This window comes from Bos indicus, chromosome 1 (assembly GCF_029378745.1).
Source record: "Bos indicus isolate NIAB-ARS_2022 breed Sahiwal x Tharparkar chromosome 1, NIAB-ARS_B.indTharparkar_mat_pri_1.0, whole genome shotgun sequence".
Taxonomy (NCBI): Eukaryota; Metazoa; Chordata; class Mammalia; order Artiodactyla; family Bovidae; genus Bos; species Bos indicus.
The window spans coordinates 145,698,187-145,716,865 of record NC_091760.1 but is presented as its reverse complement, the minus strand read 5'-3'; the positions used below and the strand labels follow the sequence as shown (position 1 = coordinate 145,716,865).

Here is an 18,679-nt window from a genome sequence, read left to right as displayed (position 1 = left end):
ACAACTACAGCATTCTTATAGCATCCCCCTGGGGGACCAGCCCCTGTGGACAAGTCCTGGCCCAGCAGGTCCAGTGGGTCAACCCCAGCCTGCTCACATGGACCCCTCCTCTAAGTCTCCCAACAGTCACTATTATAAATTTATGGCTGAAAAACCCATCTAAGGAGAGATGAGAGGCATTTAGACCTTTTTGGAACCATAAAGAATAATCGGAGAAGGCAATGGCACCCCACCCCAGTACTCTTGCCTGGAAAATTTCATGGATGGAGGAGCCTGGAAGGCTGCAGTCCATGGGGTCGCTGAGGGTCGGACACGACTGAGCGACTTCACTTTCACTTTTCACTTTCATGCTTTGGAGAAGGAAATGGCAACCCACTCCAGTGTTCTTGCCTGGAGAATCCCAGGGATGGGGGAGCCTGGTGGGCTCCCGTCTATGGGGTCGCACAGAGTTGGACACGACTGAAGTGACTTAGCAGTAGCAGTAAGAATAATAATACTAAAATCAAATAACAATAAAAAAAAAAAGTGCTCAAAAGACATTAAAATAACCAGTGGAAAAAGGGCCAGTGCAAGGCAGAATTTGCCTGTTTGAATTTGCCTTCCTGCTTAACATTGAAGAAGCCTCCTCACCCTCCAGAAGCATCAGCATCCTTAGCCTTCTCTCCTACATGGAGTAACACCAGCTACGTGAAGCATTTGAGATTAGAGGGGTTTTCCATCCAGCAGCCCTGAGATCACTGGCAGTGGACACTTGACCCAAGCTATTTTTAAAATGTCCACATAACATCCTTCTTAGTGGTGACAGACTAGATACTCTGAGGCTGGGAGCAAGGCAAGGATGTTGGCTCTCACACTAGAGTCAATGTGATAAGGTAAGGAAAAGAAATAGAGGCAGAACAATTGGAAAAGAAGATGTGAAAATCTCCACTAACAGCATGACTGTGAGTGCAAGAAAGTCTAAGGAATCAATCCAAAAATACTAGCATCAATAAGTGAATTTAGCAAGGTAACAGGACACAAAGTTCATACAAAAAACAGTTTCTATACATTAGCAACAAATAATAGGTAAATAAAAATTTGAAAACACAACTACAGTCACGATAAAATCATACGTGCTAAGTTGCTTCAGTCGCGTCTGACGCTTTGCAGCCCTATGGACTGTAGCCCACCAGGCTCCTCATGTCCATATTACAGCAAGAATACTGGAATGGGTTGCTATACCCTCCTCCAGGGGATCTTCCCTGCCGGGGTCCAGCCCCGGCTGATCCAGGGTATTCGAAGGAGAGACGGCATAGGCGAAGATCAGGAAACAATTGCTTAATTAAACGTTAATTAAGGATATAAAGAGTAATAGAATGAGGATAGCTCAGTTAGGAAATTCAGTGGAGAAAAGAGGCTGAAATAAGGATAGCTCAGTGAGGAAATTCAGTGGAAAAAAGAGGCTGAATAATTCAGCCAGGAGGTAAGAGAAAGAACGACATGGTGAGACCAAGTTTCGGTGAACAAGGCCCGCACTTTATTTTCCAAAGTAGTTTTTATACCTTAAGTTATGCATAGAGGATAATGGGGGAAGGGGTAGAGTCATGCAGCAAGCCAGGCTTTCTTCCTGCAAACTTATCATATGCAAAAGCTTAGGTGATTTGCATCATCTTCTGGCCCGGAGGGCTGTTAACATTTTAAGACCCTTTCTTCAGAAAACTTATTTTTCTCTAAAGGTGATTGGTCAGGAGCCACCCTCCAAAAGCATTAGATAAAGTTGCATTCCTACAGAGCAAAGGTGTGGTGGGCTATAACAAGAAAAAGATTTAACTCAAGGGTCCCAGGTTACAAACATTAAAGCTACTATTTACACCAATTATATTAATCAATACACTGCCAGGGACACAGCAGGTAAGGGATATGGAAACTTAGCAGCAAACATTGGCCCAACAAGTGAAAATCCTTCACCAATACAATTTCTAATCAATCTTTTAACTGCTCAAAGGAATCTGTGTTTAGACAGTTTAGAACATCTCATGCCTCTCACAGTTGGGAGGCTCTGAGCAATCACATGTGGCTGGAAAAACCTATTCAGGCAGGCTAGAGGACTTCCAAAGGAGTTTGTAGGTTGAAACACTGTCACACCCAGGAATTAACTGGAGCTGTAAACTAACTCTTTTTTCAGGGAGAGGTAGTGGGGGACAGCCCCCGTAAAGTCAGAGGTATAGGTGAAAGCACAAAGCAGAAAGTAGGCAGACTCTGGTTTTGGGGCTAGATGCTCGAGAATTTCCAGGGGGACTCCTCAAGCTCGATCCCGCCTTTGCGTATGCCGAGCCTCCTTCCTCATGACCTTTGTCATGGGCGGAGTTCCTCACGCTGGCTCCCGGCAGTGATAGAATTCTAGTTGAGCTATTCCAGATCCTGAAAGATGATGCTGTGGAAAGTGCTGCACTCAATATGCAATATGCCGGCTCCTGGCACTTCCCAACCCAGGGGTAGAACCTGCCTCTCGTGAGTCTCCTGTATTGGCAGGTGGATTCTTTACCACTATCACCACCTGTGGAGCCATGTTAAAATCATAAAATACCTTCGATTTCTCACAGCAATGTTTTGTAGTTTTCAGTGTAAAGAACATGAAAGTATTCAGTAAGTTAATTATTTTCTTCTTCATAAAATACATAACTTAATGAAAAAATTTCAGGTTCTTTACCTGAAAATGACAAAGTACTGCCTTGAGACATTGAAGAATGTCTAAAAATTGGGGTGATGTACCATGTTCATGGATTGAGAGGCTCATTGCTTGGGTGAAAACTCTCTCAGAGTTTGTGTATAGATTCAATACAATCCAATCAAAATCTCAACAGGCTTTATAGTTTGTAGAAATTGAGAAGCTGATTCGAAACTCACATGGAAATGTAAGGAACATTCAATAGCCAAAACGATTTTGAGAAAGAAGAGGAAAGTGGGAGGGCTCATACACAGAGAAATCAAAGGGAATGGATCAGCTCAGTTCAGTTCAGTTGCTCAGTCGTGTCTGACTCTTTTCGACCCCATGAATCGCAGCACGCCAGGCCTCCCTGTCCATCACCAACTCCCAGAGTTCACTCAGACTCACATCCATCAAGTCAGTGATGCCATCCAGCCATCTCATCCTCTGCCGTCCCCTTCTCCTCCTGCCCCCAATCCCTCCCAGCATCAGAGTCTTTTCCAATGAGTCAACTCTTTGCGTGAGGTGGCCAAAGTACTGGAGTTTCAGCTTTAGCATCAGTCCTTCCAAAGAAATCCCAGGGCTGATCTTCAGAATGGACTGGCTGGATCTCCTTGCAGTCCAAGGGACTCTCAGGAGTCTTATCCAACACCACAGTTCAAAAGCATCAATTCTTCGGTGCTCAGGTTTCCTCACAGTCCAACTCTCACATCCATACATGACCACAGGAAAAACCATAGCCTTGACTAGATGGACCTTTGTTGGCAAAGTAATGTCTCTGCTTTTGAATATGCTATCTAGGTTGGTCATAACTTTCCTTTCAAGGAGTAAGCGTCTTAGTTTCATGGCTGCAGTCACCATCTGCGGTGATTTTGGGGCCCCCCAAAATAAAGTCTGACACTATTTCCACTGTTTCCCCATCTATTTCCCATGAAGTGATGGGACCAGATGCCATGATCTTCATTTTCTGAATGTTGAGCTTTAAGCCAACCTTTTCACTCTCCACTTCCACTTTCATCAAGAGGCTTTTGAGTTCCTCTTCACTTTCTGCCATAAGGGTAGTGTCATCTGCATATCTGAGGTTATTGGTATTTCTCCCAGCAATCTTGATTCCAGCTTGTGCTTCTTCCAGCCCAGCATTTCTCATGATGTACTCTGCACATAAGTTAAATAAGCAGGATGACAATATACATCCTTGACATACTCCTTTTCCTATTTGGAACCAGTCTGTTGTTCCATGTCCAGTTCTAACTGTTGCTTCCTGACCTGCATACAGATTTCTCAAGAGGCAGGTCAGGTGGTCTGGTATTCCCATCTCTTGAAGAATTTTCCACAGTTTCTTGTGATCCACACAAAGGCCTTGGCATAGTCAATAAAGCAGAAATAGATGTTTTTCTGGAACTCTCTTGCTTTTTCCATGATCAAGCAGATGTTGGCAATTTGATCTCTGGTTCCTCTGCCTTTTCTAAAACCAGCTTGAACATCTGGAAGTTCATTGTTCACATATTGCTGAAGCCTGGCTTGGAGAATTTTGAGCATGACTTTACTAGCATGTGAGATGAGTGCAATTGTGCGGTAGTTTGAGCATTCTTTGGCATTGCCTTTCTTTGGGATTGGAATGAAAACTGACCTTTTCCTGTCCTGTGGCCACTGCTGAGTTTTCCAAATTTGCTGGCATATTGAGTGTAGCACTTTCACAGCATCATCTTTCAGGATTTGAAATAGCTCAACTGGAATTCCATCACCTCCACTAGCTTTGTTCGTAGTGATGCTTTCTAAGATCCACTTGACTTCACATTCCAAGATGTCTGGCTCTAGGTGAGTGATCACACCATCGTGATTATCTTTGTTTTGGAGATCTTTTTTGTACAGTTCTTCTGTGTATTCTTGCCAAGGGAATGGATAGAGTCCAGAAAAAGACCTACATGTACGGAGACAACTGACTTTCAACAAAGGTGTCAGAAGAGTTCTGTTGGGGGAGACCAGTCAAGGACAGCTGGAAATGCACTGGGTACCTGCACTCACAAACACTCATCTGGAATGGGCAGGAACCTGATGACTGAGGAGCCTCTTTCCATCTAGTACTATGAGCATCAGGTCACTGGCCACTGCAGTCTTGACCTTTAACACACCCTGAAAGGAGTTCAGGGTAGAGATCAGGAATGAGGCACTCTGGGTGAAGAACTCTGGGAAAACTGGAAGAACAGGACTTCAAAGAGTTAGATATTTTTAGGAGAAAATGTTATGAACACAATTTCTTGCATCTTCTCAGATCTAGAAAGCACGAAAACCATTAACAGAGGCATGTGCCCCTGGTGACCCGTGGGGACCTTCTACTTCATTGCACATGTGCCTTCTCCAAAATTACTTATGTACTGATCCTCCCCCGTTACCCCTGCAGAGCAGCTCCTCAGAACTGAGAGGCTGTCTCCTGGGCTCCAGTCCTCCACAAGTCTCCAGATAAAATTGAACACACGGCTGTCATGTGGTGCTTTTTTTTTTTTTTCAGTTGACAAACCTCAGTTTAAAAGCTTAATCTGTAAAACTTCTAGACCTGTGTTGTTCATTTGGGGAGCCACTAGCTATATGTCATATTAAAATGTAAAGTAAATAGATGGGGGGAAAGTTGAAACAGTGACAGACTTTATTTTCTTGGACTCCAAAATCACTTCAGACGGTGATGGCAGCCGTGAAACTAGAAGATGCTTGCTCCTTGGAAGAAAAGTTATGACAAACATCGACAGCATATTTAAAAAGCAGGGACATTTTGCTGACAAAGGCCCACTAGTCAAAGCTATGGTTTTTCCAGCAGTCATGTACGGAATGTGAGAGCCGGACCATAAAGAATGCTGAGGGCCAAAGAATTGATGCTTTTGAACTGTGGTGCTAGAGAAGACCCTTGAGAGTCCCTCGGATAGTAAGGAGATCAAACCAGTCAATTCTTTTCTTAAAAATTTATTTATTTATTTTAATTGGAGGCTAATTACTTTACAATATTGTGGTGGTTTTTGCCATACATTGACATGCGTTAGCCATGGGTGCACACGTGTCCCCTGGTCCCCAACATCCCTCCTCAGCTCCCTCCCCATCCCATCCCTCTGGGTCGTCCCAGTGCACCAGCTTTGAGAGCCCTGTTTCATGCATCGAACTTGGACTGGTCATCTATTTCACATATGGTAATATACATGTTTCAGTGCTATTCTCTCAAATCATCCCACCCTCGCCTTCTCTCACAGTCCAAAAGTCTGTTCTTTATATCTGTGTCTGTTTTGCTCTCTCGCATATAGGGTCATCATTACCATCTTTCTAAATTCCATATATATGCATTAATATACTGTATTCATGTTTTTCTTTCCGACTTACTTCACTCTGTATAATAGGCTCCAGTTTCATCCACCTCATTAGAATTGACTCAAATGCCAAACCAGTCAATTCTAAAGGAAATAAATTCTGAATATTCATTGGAAGGACTGATGCTGAAGCTGAAGCTCCAGTACTTTGGCCACCTGATGCAAAGACCAGACTCATTAGAAAAGACCCTGATGCTGGGAAACGTTGAGGGCAGGAGGAGAAGGGAGTGACAGAGAATGAGATGGTTAGATGGCATCACTGACTCAATGGACATGAGTCTGAGGAAGCTCCAGGAGTTGGTGAAGGACAGGGAGGCCTGGAATTCTGCAGTCGACGGGATTGCAAAGAGTCAGACATGACTGAGAGACTGAAAAACAACTACAATACCTGGAGGAATCTAACACAGAACTGGTAACCAGAATATATAGCAACCTTTATAACTCACCAAAGGGAAGACAAATATCTTGTTTTTAAAAATACACAGATTTTGATTTCGGAAGCCCCCAGCAGTAAATGGTAACTTGCAGCAAGCAGCAGCGAGTGGTAGGTGGAAGCAAGGCCTCAGTTTTCCAGACAGGGAGTCCTAACCACTGGAACACAGGAGCCAGCAGTTAGGGCTGAGTCTCTAGTCCTTGCCTAGTCAAGAACGAATTCAGGCGAAGAGGCAGAAGGTAAGGAGTAAGTAAGACATTTATTGAAAAGAGCAGTACATACAGAAAGGTGCATGGGCAAGCTCAGAGAGAAAGTCATGTCTCTGGTAAGTTTAAATCCTTTATAAGGAGGCAGTTTTCCGGTCTGTGTTCCCTCAGACCAATCATCTTGCTTTGTTCCCCCCACCACCACCCTGGTTAATTTGTCTCAGAACCCTCCCCTGGGGAGCACACACTCTTGAGCCAAGGTGGATCTCAAAGTGAAGGCTTCTGGGAGGAGCAAGACTCATTATGGCCTGGAATTATCCTGATTTTTGACCCCAAGGAGCCTTTCTGCGCATGTGTAGTGTCTCCCTTATCCTAAAATGGGGAGGCAGAGAGCTCTTAATCCCTCACTCAGACAAGGTTTTGCCTCCCTTTGTCCTTGCCATGATTATTTCCTTGAGATGTTTACAAAGGACGAAGACTATTTACCCTGCTTTGGTTGTTACTTCCATTTCCGAGGGCAAACAGGAGACTGATTGTAAATTCCTCAACTCAGTTCAGTTCAGTTCAGTTCAGTCACTCAGTCATGTCTGATTCTTTGCAACCTCATGAATCACAGCACGCCAGGCCTCCCTGTCCATCACCAGCTCCCAGAGTTCACTCAGACTCACATCCATCGAGTCAGTGATGCCATCCAGCCATCTCATCCTCTGCCGTCCCCTTCTCCTCTTGCCCCCAATCCCTCCCAGCATCAGAGTCTTTTCCAATGAGTCAACTCTTCGCATGAGGTGGCCAAAGTACTGGAGTTTCAGCTTTAGCATCAGTCCTTCCAAAGAAATCCCAGGGCTGATCTCCTTCAGAATGGACTGGTGGGATCTCCCTGCAGTCCAAGGGACTCTCAAGAGTCTTCTCAACACCACAGTTCAAAAGCATCAATTCTTCGGTGCTCAGGTTTCCTCACAGTCCAACTCTCACATCCATACATGACCACTGGAAAAACCATAGCCTTCACTAGACGAACCTTTGTTGGCAAAGTAATGTCTCTGCTTTTGAATATGCTATCTAGGTTGGTCATAACTTTCCTTCCAAAGAGTAAGCGTCTTTTAATTTCATGGCTGCAGTCACCATCTGCACTGATTTTGGAGCCCAAAAAAATAAAGTCTGACACTGTTCCCACTGTTTCCCCATCTATTTCCCATGAAGTGATGGGACCAGATGCCATGATCTTCATTTTCTGAATGTTGAGCTTTAAGCCAACTTTTTCACTCTCCACTTTCACTTTCATCAAGAGGCTTTTGAGTTCCTCTTCACTTTCTGCCATAGGGGTAGTGTCATCTGCATATCTGAGGTTATTGATATTTCTCCCGGCAATCTTGATTCCAGCTTGTGCTTCTTCCAGCCCAGCGTTTCTCATGATGTACTCTGCATATAAGTTAAATAAGCAGGATGACAATATACAGCCTTGACGTACTCCTTTTCCTATTTGGAACCAGTCTGTTGTTCCATGTCCAGTTCTAACTGTTGCTTCCTGACCTGCATACAAATTTCTCAAGAGGCAGATCAGGTGGTCTGGTATTCCCATCTCTTGAAGAATTTTCCACAGTTTATTGTGATCCACACAGTCAAAGGCTTTGGCATAGTCAATAAAGCAGGAAATAGATGTTTTTCTGGAACTCGCTTGCTTTTTCCATGATGCAGCAGATGTTGGCAATTTGATCTCTGGTTCCTCTGCCTTTTCTAAAACCAGCTTGAACATCTGGAAGTTCACGGTTCACATATTGCTGAAGCCTGGCTTGGAGAATTTTGAGCATGACTTTACTAGGGTGTGAGATGAGTGCAATTATGTGGTAGTTTGAGCATTCTTTGGCATTGCCTTTCTTTGGGATTAGAATGAAAACTGACCTTTTCCTGTCCTGTGGCCACTGCTGAGTTTTCCAAATTTGCTGGCATATTGAGTGTAGCACTTTCACAGCATCATCTTTCAGGATTTGAAATAGCTCAACTGGAATTCCATCACCTTCACTAGCTTTGTTCATAGTGATGCTTTCTAAGGCCCACTTGACTTCACATTCCATGATGTCTGGCTCTAGATGAGTGATCACACCATCGTAATTATCTGGGTCGTGAAGATCTTTTTTGTATAGTTCTTCTGTGTATTCTTGCCACCTCTTCTTAATATCTTCTGCTTCTGTTAGGTCCATACCATTTCTGTCCTTTATTGAGCCCATCTTTGCATGAAATGTTCCCTTGGAATCTCTAATTTTCTTGAAGAGATCTCTAGTCTTTCCCATTCTGTTGTTTTCCTCTATTTCTTTTCATTTATCGCTGAGGAAGGCTTTCTTATCTCTTCTTGCTCTTCTTTGGAACTCTGCATTCAGATGCTTATATCTTTCCTTTTCTCCTTTGCTTTTCGCTTCTCTTCTTTTCACAGCTATTTGTAAGGCCTCCTCAGACAGCCATTTTGCTTTTTTGCATTTCTTTTCCATGGGCATGGTCTTGATCCCTGTCTCCTGTACAATGTCACAAACCTCCGTCCATAGATCATCAGGCACTCTATCTATCAGATCTAGTCCCTTAAATCTATTTCTCACATCCACTATATAATCATAAGGGATTTGATTTAGGTCATACCTGAATGGTCTAGTGGTTTTCCCTACTTTCTTCAATTTAAGTCTGAATTTGGTAATAAGGAGTTCATGATCTGAGCCACAGTCGGCTCCTGGTCTTGTTTTTGTTGACTGTATAGAGCTTCTCCATCTTTGGCTGCAAAGAATATAATCAATCTGATTTCGGTGTTGACCATCTGGTGATGTCCATGTGTAGAGTCTTCTCTTGTGTTGTTGGAAGAGGGTGTTTGCTATGACCAGTGCATTTTCTTGGCAAAACTCTATTAGTCTTTGCCCTGCTTCATTCTGTATTCCAAGGCCAAATTTGCCTGTTACTCCAGGTGTTTCTTGACTTCCTGCTTTTGCATTCCAGTCCCCTAAATGAAAAGGACATCTTTTTTGGGTGTTAGTTCTAAAAGGTCTTGTAGGTCTTCATAGAACTGTTCAACTTCAGCTTCTTCAGTGTTACTGGTTGGGGCATAGACTTGGATTACTGTGATATTGAATGGTTTGCCTTGGAAACGAACAGAGATCATTCTGTCGTTTTTGAGATTGCATCCAAGTACTGCATTTTGGACTCTTTTGTTGACCATGATGGCTACTCCATTTCTTCTGAGGGATTCCTGCCCGCAGTAGTAGATATAATGGTCATCTGAGTTAAATTCACCCATTCCAGTCCATTTGAGTTTGCTGATTCCTAGAATGTCGACGTTCACTCTTGCCATCTCTTGTTTGACCACTTCCAATTTGCCTTGATTCATGGACCTGACATTCCAGGTTCCTATGCAATATTGCTCTTTACGCATCGGACCTTGCGTCTATCACCAGTCACATCCACAGCTGGGTACTCTTTTTGCTTTGGCTCCATCCCTTCATTCTTTCTGGAGTTATTTCTCCACTGATCTCCAGTAGCATATTGGGCACCTACTGACCTGGGGAGTTGCTCTTTCAGTATCCTATCATTTTGCCTTTTCATACTGTTCATGGGGTTCTCAAGGCAAGAATACTGAAGTGGTTTGCGAGTCCCTTCTCCAGTGGACCACATTCTGTCAGATCTCTCAACTAGAGCCCACCTATCTCTTGTCTCGGGAAATGCAAAGAGGAGGCTGGCTGATTACAAACGTCCAACTTGGAGCCTATCAATCTCCTACCTCGATTTGAACAGCACTTAACAAAGATACACACAAACCACTAACGAGCACATGGGAACACGCTCCAGGTGAGAAAGGCTGGCACTTAAGGAGCTGACAGCACTCAGTGCTGACGAGGCTGTGGAAAGACAATGGCACCGTCTCGGAACACAGCTGGCAGTTTCTCGCAGAGCTAGATGTACTCCTTCAGTAAGACCCCCCAGTCCACTCTCATGCATCTACTCACATATCCACCAAAACACTGGTGCACAGATGTTGGCAGCATTTTATCTATAATCCTTAAAACTGTCAACCACCCAAACGGCCACTAAGGAGTGGCGGGTGAGCACGGGAGGCGTGTCTGTGTGTGGAATCTACTCAGAGCCCCCAGGGAGGAGCCTCTGAGTGGGTCCCAGAAGCACTACTGAGTGCACAGCCCAGCTCGATAAACCCTCAGCCCTCAAAACTGTCCCAAGGGGAGTCGCTCAGTGCCTGCCTGCATCCGGGGGTGGGGGTGGGGTGGGGACAGTGGCTGGGAGGGGCCTGGGGTCTCTCTGGGTGGATGCACAGCACTCTGTATGGGGTGGGTGGAGAGGTGAGGGCTGAGCTGTTCAAACTGAGATGCCTTGAATTGCATACTTCCCAGCACAATTAATTCATGTAACTTGCATCTCAATGAACTTGATTCTGTAAACCTTGCCCTGCTTAAGTGGGTTAAAGACCATGGGACCCCCGTCATCTCCCTCATCTCCTGGGGGTCCAGCCTGGGGGTCCAGCCTCAGCTGGTGGTGACAGGGAAACAGGCAGTGGGAGAAGAGGGCGGTGGGCAACAGGGTCCGAGGGAGTAAGAGGAGAGGCAGGGGAAACACCGTGGGTGATGGCAACTGGGGCTGTGAAGTGCCTTGCCCTCAGTCACAGGTCAGTCCGTGCCCTGGAGCCTTGAGCTGCATGGGAGGAAGGTCAGATGCGCGCTGGGTTGAAACACACTCTCAGCCTCACAGCCTCCATGTGACTTCACACCCATCTCCCACAGTGACCATTCCCTGCCCCCCACCTCCCACCTTCTCAGCCCCCAGGCCGCCCTCCCAGGTTAAACCCCTCCGGTGCTTTGGGGTTGGTCTCTCCCCACAGTGCAGGCTGATGCACTCGGATCTTCCGGGGCGGGGGCACCACCAGTGGTCGGGGTGGAACACTGCCCAGCACCTGGCCTCACCCCCCCATCCTCCCCATCCCAGTCTCCTCATCGTTCCGACTGCATCCCCCCAACCCTCCTCCAGCCCGCCTAGCCAGGGTGATGCGTCCTGTGTCCAAGTCTCCCCGCTGGTGTGGGTCTCCCATCTCCCCAAGTGCCCCATGGCCGATGTGGGCCCAGTTCAGGGGATCCCTCCCCCAGCAGCAGCCAGTGGTCCTCGCCCATCCCTCCGGGTGCTGGACTAACACCATGGAAGAGGGAGTTCCTCGGCTATCTTGTCTCATTTAGTCTTAGAGATGAACTATAACTGTAATTTGCCAAGTTTCATAGAACAGATAGTTCCTCCTGAGACACGAGCGGGGCTGCATTAAATGAAGAGGCAGTCAAGTCTCTGTAGACGAAGGTTCTGCCAAAAGTGAGACGAGGTCAAGGTGGGGGCGGCCAGCGCTCCGTGTCCATTTTCCCAGACATCACAGTGGTCCTTGGGGGAGGGGGTTGTGCACAGACCCCCCAGACTGTAAGCGCTGTCCGTCAGCCCCATTCGTTTTGGGGGATACCTGCTTTTACTCTGTTTCTTGGTCAAACTGACCGGAGCACTCCTTATGCCGTGTTATTTTAGTCTTTTGAGGAACTACCTTTTGGACTTTTAAAAAAACAAGTTGTATGTGCTTTCCAATGAATGAATTTCTGTTTTTCTCCTTCTTTCCGTACTTTGCTTGTCCATTTTGTCCCATTTCTGAGTTAACTGCTGTGGCTTTCATTTCAGTAGTAGCACCAGGAAATGAACAAGCTCTCACAGGGAATTTCCATGGGCCCTTTCTCGGGGCCCCACCCCCTCTGCTGATGGGTGTTTATCCCCAGAAGCCTGACTTCCTTTTTGACCCGTGACTCCTTGGGAAGAACAACTGAAAATTTTCAACCAATCAGGTTTGACTGCAGTGTTCTGTATCATTAATATTGAGTTTTATGGAGTTAAGATCCGAGAACCTGGCCTAAGTGATTTTTCATGTCTTCAAATTGGTTTGAACTTTGATTTGTAGCTTGATTTGGTGTCATCTTTTAAACTTTTCTACCAAATTTTGGGGGGAAAAAAAGATGTCTGTTCTCTCTATGCATACAGCATTTTATATAAAAATAGTATCAAAAGCACTCATCATGGGACTTAAGTCTCCTACACACTCATGCATGTTCCGTGGACCTCTTGAATATTGTCACAAGAGTCAGCATTCCCTCGTGGCTGGACGTGACATCACCCTGCACATTTCTGTATTCCAGTGCAAAACCATGTGACTGTCAGAACCTCACCACCAGGCCATGTCTGAAAGGCAGGAGTGGGCTGGGCAAGTCCTTGCACGACTCAAACCCCCCCCATTATCTCCTGTCCTCCTGGGTCAAAGTGAAGGGGTGACCCCACCACCGCTCCCCACCCCCACCCTAGGCCATGCACACCTTCAGAGAGCTGTGCTCCAGACAGCTGACTCCCGCCTGCACGGACAGGGCTCAGCGTGTTTGCACCTTCCCTAACACAACCTCGCCAGCCCAAGGCTCCATGACCCTGGGGTGGAGTTGAGGCCACTCAAGTCTGCGTTTCACCCCGGGAGAGGACAAGTCCCCTTACCTGACATCCTGAACCCCCAGCATGGACTCCTATGCTCTATCTGAAAGCAACGCCACGCGACTGTGTGCCCTGAGCCTGGGAGGTGCCCTGTCCTCACGTCCCTCTCCCCGTGCAGTCGCCTCAATCCTCCTAAAACCTTTACCTGAGTCTTCTGGGCACAGAGACTCCAGTACACGCTCCCAGTGGGGCAGGACCCTTGGGGCTGCTCCACTGCAGAGCAGTGCTTCAGAGCCGGTCCCTGGCCTGACCACGTGCTGGGAGGCTCCCTGGGCGCCTTGGAGGTACCCTTCCCAGAAGGTGCACATTGGGTGCCTGTGTGTGCATTGGGTATCTGTGTATGTTGGCACCTGGTCTCAGCCTTGCTTCCAGAGGTGACATGTCACCAAGGTTGAGGTTTGGGGGGATGCACTGTTTGTCCCACTCGCCTTCCAGGCCAGATGCCGTAAGTTCCCCAAGGGGCCCTGACCCTGGGGTGGCCAAGGTGTGCAGAGCAGGCCCATGGCCCTGTGCCCCTTCTGTGTTGAGCACTGCCACCTGTCCCACCCCCCACCATGTCTCTCTGTCTTCCTCCCTCCTCCTCCTTGCTTCCTCCCCTCCCCAGCACATCTCTGTCTCTCCATCTCTCCCCCTCCTTCTTGCTGTGCTCCTGCCCCCAGTCTGGTCCCATTCAGCAGAGGTCCCTTGGCTCCTGTCCCCTCCCTGCCCCGCCTTGCTGGGCATTTGCAGTTGAGATGGTCAGCCCCTCTGGTCTGTGCATGTTTGAGAAATGGAGTATCAGTAAACAAGGATGTCACAGTTATTTGTGACTGTATCCCTCCAATCTGAGTCGGTGAGCCCTGAGGGAACTCAGGAAGGAAAGAAGCCTGCCATCTATCAGCCATCAGACTGCAGCCATGCTGGGGAAACTCAGGGTGTGAAAACATGGGGTGCTGGCCCCACACAGCTGAGGTACACATCAAAGGAATGAGGTCAGTGAACTCAGACTCTTGCATCACCCATCCATAGAAAAGCACTGAATTCCTTGACTGGGGATATTTCATTTTCTTTAATTATCAAACATCTTTTGATGTTCGGACTACCTGCCCTTTGTTGCAAAACTACAAAAACTGGCTCTTCTCCTGCTCCCCCCACCTCCTCGGAGCTGTTCTATTAGAGTTACTTGAGATGCTGCCTCCCAGACTTAAGTCTTAAGAATTCCCACAGAATAGAATAAAACACAACTCTCAACTTTTAGGTTGTGAATATTTTTTAAGACTACACGTCCTTCCTCACTCTCTCCTCAGAGCAGCTCAAGAGGGTAGAGGGTAGAGGGTAGATCAGATCAGATCAGATCAGTCACTCAGTCGTGTCCGACTCTTTGCGACCCCATGAATCGCAGCACGCCAGGCCTCCCTGTCCATCACCAACTCCCGGAGTTCACTCAGACTCACATCCATCGAGTCAGTGATGCCATCCAGCCATCTCATCCTCTGTCATCCCCTTCTCCTCTTGCCCCCAATCCCTCCCAGCATCAGAGTCTTTTCCAATGAGTTAACTCTTCGCATGAGGTGGCCAAAGTACTGGAGTTTCAGCTTTAGCATCAGTCCTTCCAAAGAAATCCCAGGGCTGATCTCCTTCAGAATGGACTGGTTGGATCTCCTTGCAGTCCAAGGGACTCTCAAGAGTCTTCTCCAACACCACAGTTCAAAAGCATCAATTCTTCAGTGCTCAGCCTTCTTCACAGTTCAACTCTCACATCCATACATGACCACAGGAAAATCCATAGCCTTGACTAGACGAACCTTTGTTGGCAAAGCAATGTCTCTGCTTTTGAATATGCTATCTAGGTTGGTCATAACTTTCCTTCCAAGGAGTAAGCGTCTTTTAATTTCATGGCCGCAGTCACCATCTGCAGTGATTTTGGAGCCCAGAAAAATAAAGTCTGACACTGTTTCCCCATCTATTTGCCATGAAGTGATGGGACCGGATGCCATGATCTTCATTTTCTGAATGTTGAGCTTCAAGCCACCTTTTTCACTCTCCACTTTCACTTTCATCAAGAGGCTTTTGAGTTCCTCTTCACTTTCTGCCATAAGGGTAGTGTCATCTGCATAGCTGACGTTATTGATATTTCTCCTGGCAATCTTGATTCCAGCTTGTGTTTCTTCCAGTTCAGCGTTTCTCATGATGTACTCTGCATATAAGTTAAATAAACAGGGTGACAATATACAGCCTTGACGTACTCCTTTTCCTATTTGGAACCAGTCTGTTGTTCCATGTCCAGTTCTAACTGTTGCTTCCTGACCTGCATACAGATTTCTCAAGAGGCAGATCAGGTGGTCTGGTATTCCCATCTCTTTCAGAATTTTCCACAGTTTCTTGTGATCCACACAGGCAAAGGCTTTGGCATAGTCAATAAAGCAGAAATAGATGTTTTTCTGGAACTCTCTTGCTTTTTCCATGATCCAACAGATGTTGGCAATTTGATCTGTGGTTCCTCTGCCTTTTCTAAAACCAGCTTGAACATCAGGAAGTTCACGGTTCACATATTGCAGAAGCAGCTCAAGGTCTCCCCCAAACCCCATCCCTGGGCCCTCCTTTTGGGAATGTACTGGCTCCTTGGGTTAGGCTACGGTGTTCCCACAGAGCCCGAGGGGCCTAGGCAGGAGCTAGCAGCTGGGAAAGTCCACCACCCACCCGCAAATCCTGGGAGAAGTCCACCACCAGCCCACGAAGCCTGGGAATAGTCATCCCAAACCTTTCTGACACCAGGGACCAGTCTTGTAGGAGACAACTTTTTCATGGGTGGTGTGTGGGGTGGATGGTTTAAGGATGATTCAAGAGCAACACAGTCATGTTCACTTTATTATTATTACATCAGCTCCACCTTACATTATCAGGCATTAGATCCTAGAGGTCCCCTGCTTTGGGAGACAGGGTGCCATGGATCCCTAACGATGGGCCCCCCTCTAAGTCCCCTCTAAGTCCTCCTGAAGGAGGAAACAGACAGAACAGGCTCCATCTTGAAAGCAGGACTCCATCTTGGGCTAGACTGTGGACTTTGAGCTATATGCCCAGTATCTATGGAAACGACATACCAACTGGAAACCCAGGCCCCCCGGATGGAAGAGCCCAAGGCCTCGTACCTAGACTCTACCTAGCCTAAAGTGAAAGTAAAAGTGACATTGCTCAGCCGTGTCCGACTTTTTGCGACCCCATGGACTGTAGCCTACCAGGCTCATCCATCCATGGGATTTTCCAGGCAAGAGTACTGGAGTGGGCTGCCATTTCCTTCTCTAGGGTATCTTCCCAAACCAGGGATCGAACCCTGGTCTCCTGCATTGCAGACAGACGCTTTACCATCTGAGCCACCAGGGAAGCCCACATTGCCTAAAAGAATACCCTAATTATGTGTAACTGAACAGAATCATAAATTCTATTATGCTTATTGGGGTTTGACCACAGGCCTATTGATAATTATCTACTGTTAACTACCAAGGCTTAAGGCATATGAATCATGGGTTAACTTTGATTGTATCTCTCTTTTCCTTTGTTCAGATTAGTTTCAAGGAATTTGGGGAGGTGGATTTGGGCACCTGCACTTTTAGAGTATAAAAGGTTTTCACAAAAACTGGTTGGGATCCTTGGCTAAAAGGATACTTTGCCTTGGGCCCGCCAGTGTAATGAACTGCACTCCACTATCTGCGTTGTCCTTCTGAGTGAGTTTCCTGGAACACATGGCTACAACACTCCTAGGAGGAGCTGTGTTCCAGAGGTGGACAGGCAGGCTGGCCTACACGGTCATGGGCAGGCCCCTTGCTGTCTCAACCTGGACCTGGGGTATGGGGCTCTACCTGGTTCTGGGGAGGGAAGGGGATGGAAGGGGGATGGGATATATTTGGGGGGGGGTCACAGGAAGTGGTGAGCTGGGGACGCCTGGAACTGACAGACTGGGGCACCCTACTGCGGGGGAAACAGGGCTGGGTGGGCCTGGTATGGGCTGGGGGCTGCAATGCTGAACCCTCTTGAGCACCCCTTCTGGAGGGGAGGGCTCTTGCAGGGCTATAGATCCTGGCCATCTCTGGGAGCAGATATAACTGGAGCCTACAGGCTGGTGAAACTGTGGTTCAGTGCTGTGGGCCCATCCTGACCCTCCAGGTAAGGGTCCACCTGGGGACCCACTCTCACTCCCTCTGCACCCCCCACAGCAGCTGCCCCGACCCTGTGCAGAGCAGGTACATAAACATCTGACACAGACCATTAAAGCCAAGAGCACCCCTTACAGCCACGATGACTGGAGCACAAGACCCATCCCCCAGAATGAGCTGGCCCCGAAACCATCTGCTTTTGCACATCTCTCTGCCTGATGTTGGGAAAGTGTGAGGGCAGAAGAAGGGGGCAACAGAGGATGAAATGGTTGGATGGCATCACTGACTCAATGGACATGAGTTTGAGCAAACTCCGTGCTGCCATCCATGAGGTTGCAAAAGTCAGACGGGCCTGACCAACTGAACAATGAACACCACTGCTTGGCAGCCTCACTTTCCAGCCTGCTGCACCCACAGGGCCTTAGCGAGCCGTAGTCTGGTGCCCAGGCCGCTCCTGGCAGCAGAATCACATCCTGGACTCTGGAAGCCCTTCCCTCTTCCCGCTGAGTAGCTGCCCCCCTCTGGTGACAATGCTCATAGCCCAGCCAGACATGGCAGCCCTGGCCAGATCTTGGGTGGTGGGGGGCAGTGGTGAGTGTGACCCCTCCATCCACCCAGAGCCCAGCTCCGGCCAGCTCCCTGGGCTTTGTGTGGCCAGGGACCAGAATGAGGCAAGGCATGGACTCCACACACGCCCAAGTGCCAGAGAGGGGCCACCAGGTGAGGGACATGGGGGAGGAGCTCTGATCCCACCTACGGGGGAAGCCGCTCTCTGCACACCTGTGCACACCAGGTCCCCGGGTGCTGTCCGTCCTGCTCTCTGAGGGGCTGCACTGCTGTTCTGGGCCGGCCCAGTTCCCAAACTTGGCCAACTGTGATGGCTGACTAGTGCTGGGTTCCCAACGGCCATGCTCCTTGGTGCCAGCTTTTCGGGCAGAGGGAGGGAGCAGCCACTTTCTGAGGTTGTGAGACGCCTCCCACTGGGGCTGCTTCTCAGTGCTCCGGCCTGAAGGTCACAGCCTGGGCACCTGAACCTCCCTGCTCATGACTCACAAGCATCCTCCCTGCCAGCATCCTTCACTGTCAAAGACTGCACAGCACAAGGCAGGCCACGTCCAGGGGGCTGGTCTTGCTGTGATCAGGGTCGGGGAGGCACTGGCCAGGAGGCTGTGAAGCCAGACACCAGGACTGGATGTTCCCTTCCTGGGATCCCTCCAGGGACCTTCTGCTTGGTCCAACTTGGCCTCTGGGCCACTCCTTTGTCTTTGTACCCCTCCCCCAATCTGCTCTGCCTCCCAGCGTTGGGTGGGGGGGGGGGGGAGGGGAGGGAGGGG

General features: G+C 48.0%; 1 long non-coding RNA gene across 1 annotated transcript in view; it reads right to left on the bottom strand.

The window, feature by feature from the left end:
* LOC109561254 (uncharacterized) overlaps positions 1-18,679 on the bottom strand; it is a 42,957-nt gene that overhangs the window by 23,433 nt on the left and 845 nt on the right. The gene's annotated exons all lie outside the window — the stretch shown is intronic.